Here is a 7,121-nt window from a genome sequence, read left to right as displayed (position 1 = left end):
AATGCACAAGTTCCACCCGGTGCTATGAAGAATGGGTGAAACAACTTGACCCTAGGTTTGAAGAAATCCTAAACGAGATTTGTATTCTTAACGTTTAATGGATCAATGACAAGGATGGAAGACCAAACTAATTCAGAGAAGAGATTTGAGCCCCCAAGCTAGAGGGTGACTAGACTTTATGAGAAGATCCCTCAACCCCACCTCCAACACTTCAGAGGTAACATTGGAAAGGGCTGTGTTAATCAAAAGCATCATGAAAAGGGAAAACATCAATGTGGAGGAGATGATTGCAAACAATATTCATAGGGTGCTGAAAAGCACCAAGGATAGCACAAGACTTGCATTCCCAAGCATCATCCAGAGGCTTTATGATGAGGCTGGAGTGGAGAAGGTGATTGATGAGATCTTGGTGGAGCAGGACATACCAATCACAGCAAAAAAGATGGAAAAGGTGGTGGCCATCAACCCACTGTAAAGAGCAAAAGAGCATAGGGCTCATGTGCCAAGGGCAGAAGGGCCACCACAACAAGAAGAAGCTTATATCCAAGCACCATTCCCACAATTACCAGCACCATATCCATAATTCCCTGAAGGCTTTAACTGGGAGAAAATGCAAGGAACCATTCACCAAATGCATGGAGACATCAACCATTTGAGAGAGGATGTAAGTCAACTAAGGGAGCAGCAGAAACAATGGGACCAAATGCAAGAAAGTATTCAGTAACTCCAAGGGAGTATGGAGTACATGAAGAAGCAACAGAGCCAATTCCATTGGGGAGAAATGCAAGGTAGCCTCAACAAAATCATAGAGTAAAATTAATGACAGCAAAAGAACCTTGCTGAATTTAGGCATCTTGATAAGGCTAGAACCACTTCAAGGAGGCAGTATGATATAAATACACAAGCAAAGCTGAATCACTTATGTAACGCTGTGGCCACCTTGAACCCCGGTTATCCAACATTCATGCAAGGAATTGAAGAGTTGAGTGCTAGGCAAGAAGAGATACTAGCCAAGCACAAAGAAGATGAAAGAACTTACATGAGGAAGCTAGGCTTTTGGAAGCCAAAAGATATGCTGATAAACCACTATTTTATGGTTTATCTTGTGCTCAATTGAGTGGATTTTATCAACCTTTCATACACTTATTCATACTAATTGCATGAGTTTATGTTTTCCTTCCGGATTTTGTGCTATGATTGAAAACATGCTTCTTTGGCCTTATATTCACTAATACTAATCCTATCTTATTACCATTAGATGCTGTGATAGGTGTGTTAAGTGAATTCAGGGATTACAGGGCATGAATGGCTCAGAGGATGGAAAGGAAGCATGCAAAAGTGGAAGGAATACAAGAAGTTGAAGAAATTGCTAAGCTGTCCAGCCTGACCTCTGCGCACTCAAATGGTCATAACTTGAGCTACAGAGGTTCAAATAAGATAGTTCTAGTTGCTTTGGAAAGCTAACATCTGGAGCTTCGCAACGATATATAATTTGCTATAGCTGCCTCAGAGTTGGGCAACGCGAACGCGTGGATGACGCACCCGTGTCGCATCTGCAAAATCTCAATCCACGCAAACGCGTGGATGACGCCTCCGCGTCACTTTGCCACGACTTGTACGAACCAGATTTCACAATCAGCAATTTCTGGGCTGTTTTTGACCCAGTTCTCGTCCTAGAAAACACAGACTAGAGGTTATAAAGTGGGAGAATCCATTAATTCAACAACATTCATTCATAATACATACTTTTCACAATTTAGATATAGTTTTTAGAGAGAGAGGTTCTCTCCTCTCTCTTAGGTTTTAGGATTAGGATTTCTTTTAGTCATTAGGATTGTTTCTTCGTACCAGGTTCAATAATTTATGTTTCTCTTCTATTTTTGTTTACTCTGGAGCTTTTATTTGTATTTGATTTATGTTGCCCAATTGACTTATGAACTTTTTCATGTTAGAATTGACATCTCCATTCAATATAATTTAAAGTATTCCAGATATTTATGATTTTAATTTAGCTTTCCATATTCTTGGTTCTGGTTGAATAATTGGTAACTCTTGAGTTATCAAACTCATCGTGATTGATAATTATTATTCTTGCTGATTAATTTAGATTCCTATAACTTTAGTCTTTCCTTAAGGAGTTGACTAGGACTTTAGGTGTTAAATTAATTTATCCACTTAACTGAACTTCATAGTTAGAGGTTGACTTAGTGGTAGCAGAAATATAATTCTCATCACCATTGATAAGGGTAACTAGGATATGACTTCCAATTTTCATACCTTGCCAAGAGTTTTATTAGTTATTAATTTATTAATTCCTGCAATTTATTTCTCTTGTTCAAAACCTTTTCAAAACCCAAAAACTATTTTTCATAACCAATAATAATTCATACTTCCCTGCAATTCCTTGAGAAGACGACCCGAGGTTTGAATACTTCGGTTTATAAATTATATTGGGTTTGTTACTTGTGACAACCAAACGTTTGTAAGAAAGGTTGATTGCTTGGTTTAGAAACTATACTTGCAACGAGAATTTATTATAACTTCTCAACCAACAATCTTCAGTTCTTCAAAATGGCGCCGTTGCCGGGGAATTACAAACGTGTGCCTTATTATTGGTTATTGTAAATATTTTTCAAAAAAAAATCAGATTTTTATTTTAAAATTTTTTTATCTTATCTTATCTTATTTTTCAAAATTTAAATTTTTGTTTTCAAAAAATAATTATATCTTTTTCAAAATCTTATCTTTTCCTTTTTTGAAAATCATATCTTTTTCAAAATATCTTCTTTTTGTTAGTTTTTGTTTTTATTTTTTCCTACTAATATGAACTCTCACCCCTTTGGCTATGAGTCTGGTTATAATTATGTTGCAGGAAGAGGAGATTACAACAAGAACAGGCATCAAAGTTGGAAAAATCAAAGATGGGAGGAGCCACAAGGATTTGATCAACCCTCATGGCAACAACCACCTCCAATGGACTATCAACAACCATTCTATGATGCATATCAAGACAATGGCTATGGTGAGCACTCTTTTGATTATCAACAACCACCACCATATGCCTATTGATGAGCGGATAATTTATACACTTTTTGGCATTGTTTTTAGGTAGTTTTTAGCATAATCTAGTTACTTTTAGGGATGTTTTCATTAGTTTTTATGCTAAATTCACATTTCTGGACTTTACTATGAGTTTGTGTATTTTTCTGTGATTTCAGGTATTTTCTGGCTGAAATTGAGGGACCTGAGCAAAACTCTGATAGGAGGCTGACAAAGGACTACTGATGCTGTTGGAATCTGACCTCCCTGCACTCGAAATCGATTTTCTAGAGCTGCAGAACCCCAAATGGCGCGCTCTCAACGGTATTGAAAAGTAGACATCCAAAGCTTTCCAGCAATATATAATAGTCCATACTTTATTCGTGATTAGACGATGTAAACTGGCGCTCAACGCCAGTTCCATGTTGCTGTCTGGAGTCAAACGCCAGAAACACGTCACGAACCAGAGTTGAACGCCCAAAACATGTTACAACGTGGCGTTCAACTCCAAAAGAAGCCTCAGCTCGTGGATAGATCAAGCTCAGCCCAAACATACACCAAGTGGGCCCTGGAAGTGGAGTTATGCATCAATTACTTACCTCTGTAAACCCTAGTAGCTCGTTTAGTATAAATAGAACTTTTTACTAGTCTATTAGATACCTTTGATTGTATTATTCAATCTTTGGACGCCTAGTCCTTAGAACTTCATGGGGGCTAGCCATTCGGCCATGCCTGGACCTTTCACTTATGTATTTTCAATGGTGGAGTTTCTACACACCATAGATTAAGGGTGTGGAGCTCTGCTGTACCTCAAGTTTCAATGCAATTACTATTATTTTCTATTCAATTCGATTTATTCCTGTTCTAAGATATTCGTTGCACTTCAACTTGATGAATGTGATGATCCGTGACACTCATCATCATTCTCATCTATGAACGCGTGTGACTGACAACCACTTCCGTTCTACCTTAGACCGGGCACATATCTCTTGGATTCCTTAATCAGAATCTTCGTGGTATAAGCTAGAATTGATGGCGGGATTCATGGGAATCCGAAAAGTCTAATCTTGTCTGTGGTATTCCGAGTAGGATTCTGGGATTGAATGACTGTGACGAGCTTCAAACTCCTGAAGGCTGGGCATTAGTGATAGATGCAAAAGAATCACTGGATTCTACTCCAACCTGATTGAGAACCGACAGATGATTAGCCATGCTGTGATAGAGTATTTGGACCTTTTTCACTGAGAGGATGGGATGTAGCCATTGACAACGGTGATGCCTTACATACAGCTTACCATGGAAAGGAGTAAGAAGGATTGGATGAATGTAATAAGAAAGTAGAGATTCGGAAGGAACACAGCATCTCCATGCACCTATCTGAAATTCCCACCCTTGGATTACATGAGTAACTTTATCTTTATTTCCTGTTTATTTTATTTATCTTTTGGATATCTAATCCAATCATATTTGAATCAGCCTGACTGAGATCTACAAGATGACCATAGATTGCTTCATACCAACAATCTCCGTGGGATCGACCCTTACTCACGTAAGGTATTACTTGGACGACCCAGTGCACTTGCTGGTTAGTTGTGCGGAGTTGTGACTAAGTGTAATTCACGTGTGAGAGCTACCAAGTCATTGGAGCCATTGTTGATGATCACAAATCCGTGCACCAAGTTTTTGGTGCCGTTGCCGGGGATTGTCGAGTATGGACAACTGACGGTTCATCTTGTTGCTCAGATTAGGTAATTTTCTTTTCAAATTTTTTCAAATTTTTTTCGTTTTTCTAAAGAATATTTTTGAAAAAAAATTACAAAAATCCAAAAAAATTAGAAAATCATAAAAATAAAAAATATTTTGTGTTTCCTGTTTGAGTCTTGAGTCAATTTTTAAGTTTGGTGTCAATTGCATGCTTCAAAAAAATTTTCTTGCATTTTTCGAAAATTCCATGCATTCATGGTGTTCTTCATGATCTTCAAGTTGTTCTTGACAAGCCTTCTTGTTTGATCTTGATGTTTTCTTGTTTTGTGTTGTTTTTTGTTTTTCATATGCATTTTTCGTTTGTTAGAGTCCATGCATTAAAGAATTCTAAGTTTGGTGTCTTGCATGTTTTCTTTGCATCAAAAATTTTTCAAAAATATGTTCTTGATGTTCATCATGATCTTCAAAGTATTCTTGGTGTTCATCTTGACATTCATAGTGTTCTTGCATGCATTAAGTGTTTTCATCCAAAATTCTCATGTTTGGGTCATATTTGTGTTTTTCTCTCTCCTCTTTAAAAATTCAAAAAAAAATATATTTTCCTTAATTTTCTCATAATTTTCGAAAATTTGAGTTGACTTAGTCAAAAAAATTTTTAAAATTAGTTATTTTTTGCAAGTCAAGTCAAATTTTCAATTTTAAAAATCCTATCTTTTTAAAACTTGTTCAAAAATTAAAACTTTTTCATTTTTCTTAATTAATTTTCGAAAATTCTTTAAATTATTTTTCAAAAATCTTTTTCTTAATTTTATCTTTAAGTTTGAAAATTATGCTAACAATTAATATGATTGATTCAAAAATTTGAAGTTTGTTACTTTCTTGTTAAGAAAGGTTCAATCTTGAAATTCTAGAATCTTATCTTTTAGTTTCTTGTTGGTTAAGTATTTAATTTTAAATTTTAAAAATTAATTTTTTTTCAATCCTATCTTTTTATCATATCTTCTTATCTTATCTTTTTATCATATCTTTTTCAAAAATTTATCTTTTTTCAAAAATTTGATTTCAAAATATCTTATCTAACTTCTTATCTTCTTATCTTTTCAAATTTGATTTTAATATCTTTTTCAACTAACTATTTGACTTCTTGTTTGTTTCTTATCTTTTTCAAAACCACCTAACTACTTTTCCCTCTTTAATTTTCGAAAATATCTCATCTCTCTTTCAAAAATTCTTTTTAATTGTTTTAAATTTTAATTTTAATTCTATCTCATCTTTAATTTTCGAAAATTACTAACTCCTTTTCAAAAATATTTTCGAAAATCCCTCTCTCATCTTCTTCTATTTATTTATTTATTTACTAACACTTCTCTTCATCTCTTATCACCTCTCCTATCCTTACTCTTTATACAGACTATTCATCCCTCTCCTTTCTTTATTCACTTTCTTCTTCTACTAACAATAAGGAACCTCTTTACTGTGACATAGAGGATTCCTCTTTCTTTTCTTGTTCTCTTCTTCCCTATATAAGCAGGAACAAGGAAAAAGGCATTCTTGTTGAAGCTGATCCAGAACCTGAAAGGACTCTAAAAAGAAAACTAAGAGAAGCTAAATTACAACAATCTAGAGGCAACCTTTCTGAGATTTTCGAACAAGAGAAGGAGATGGCAGCCGAACCCAACAACAATAATGCAAGGAGAATGCTAGGTGATTTCACTAAACCAACGTCCAAATTTGATGGAAGAAGCATGTCCATTCCGGCTATTGGAGCAAACAATTTTGAGCTAAAACCTCAATTAGTTGCTCTAATGCAACAGAACTGCAAGTTTCATGGACTTCCATCTGAAGATCCTTACCAGTTTTTAATTGAGTTCTTGCAGATTTGTGAGACTATAAAGACGAATGGAGTAGATCCCGAAGTCTACAGGCTCATGCTTTTCCCTTTTGCTGTAAGAGACAGAGCTAGAACATGGTTGGACTCACAACCTAAAGATAGCCTGGACTCCTGGGATAAGCTGGTCACAACCTTCTTGGATAAATTCTTTCCTCCTCAAAAGCTGAGCAAGCTTAGAGTGGATGTTCAAATCTTCAAGCAAAAAGATGGTAAATCCCTCTATGAAGGTTGGGAAAGATACAAGCAGATGACCAAAAAGTGTCCTTCTGACATGTTTTCAGAATGGACCATATTAGATATATTCTATTATGGTCTATCTGAGTTTTCCAAAATGTCATTAGACCATTTTGCAGGTGGATCCATTCACTTAAAGAAAACGCCTGCAGAAGCTCAAGAACTTATTGACATGGTTGCAAATAACCAATTCATGTACACTTCTCTGAGGAATCCTGTGAGTAATGGGACACCTCAGAGGAAGGGAGTTCTT

This window comes from Arachis duranensis, chromosome 3 (assembly GCF_000817695.3).
Source record: "Arachis duranensis cultivar V14167 chromosome 3, aradu.V14167.gnm2.J7QH, whole genome shotgun sequence".
In the NCBI taxonomy this organism is placed as follows: domain Eukaryota; kingdom Viridiplantae; phylum Streptophyta; class Magnoliopsida; order Fabales; family Fabaceae; genus Arachis; species Arachis duranensis.
This window is presented reverse-complemented; position numbering follows the sequence as displayed.